Source organism: Echinops telfairi, unplaced genomic scaffold (genome assembly GCF_000313985.2).
Source record: "Echinops telfairi isolate 266 unplaced genomic scaffold, ASM31398v2 ScPeMD7_7471;HRSCAF=8509, whole genome shotgun sequence".
NCBI lineage: Eukaryota > Metazoa > Chordata > Mammalia > Afrosoricida > Tenrecidae > Echinops > Echinops telfairi.
The window spans coordinates 444,151-445,246 of record NW_022111375.1 but is presented as its reverse complement, the minus strand read 5'-3'; positions in this window follow the sequence as shown (position 1 = coordinate 445,246).

Genomic DNA, 1,096 nt, shown 5'->3' with positions numbered 1-1,096 from the left:
TCCTCAAAGCAAACCAGTGTGACAGAGGAGCCTGAGGCTCAAATAGATGAAGTCACCCCACTGCAAGGTCACAAGCTTCCAATGGAGCCTTCAAGGTCACCAGCACCTTCAGCACCTGGACCTGGACCCTGCATGAGCTGTGGAAGCACAGATTCTCTACCAGATGTCCTGCATTTCTGCTCGCCTCGTCGCCCTGAGCCAGGAGGCTGTTTCAAGAAGAGATGCAACCAGTCCTCAGGGGGTCAGCGCAACCAGCCTCTAACACCTGGGTTTGTAGCAGCAATTATACGGCGACCGTATATGAAGATCATAGGAAAGCCATGGAGAATAGGAGCGATGGAAGAGAAGATAAACAAAAGGCGTCAGACACATTTTATAGTAGCATGCTCACCTCCAGGCTGGCCATGAACTCAGCAGCCAGACCCGCACAGGGAGCAGGAGGAGGAGGCAGCGAGCCCCACCCATGTGATTCGTAAAGGGCAGAGATAAGCCTGCTTCATACACCAAACACACACACACTAACATACAAACACACATACATGAGATCTGAGCCAAATTTCCAAAGTACACATCTAATATGTAATCGTTAGATATTTATGCTGTTTTATAACATTATATATTTCCTGTAACAGACATCTTTTCATCATACCTACAGTAATCTGAAGCATTACCATAATTTCAACACATTTGTGCTGTACAGCATACTCCCTTTTCCTAAGGTTTTATTACATAATATACAACATGTTTTTTAATTCAAGACAATACTGGGATATAGTGCACATTGTTAGAAAAAGTTTGCAGACCCCTGGTCAAGGGGAACATTCCTTGATTTTAAAGGGCACATTCTTTTTAAAGGGCAAGGAGGTTAAGCTCCATGGATGGTCAAGCCCCTTACTAATTAGTGACTAAGCTCATCCTTGGGTGTTGGACATGTTTCTAATTTATCTCAGGCTATACTTTTGGGCCAGCGTGTCCTCAGTGCCGTCTCAGGCTGTACATCTGGGAGAGATGTCTCAGGACAGGCATCCAGGCCTGACCTCACGCTGAGAGTGTCACCAGGCTTCTGATCTCCAGACCCAGCATTTGTTCTATGAGC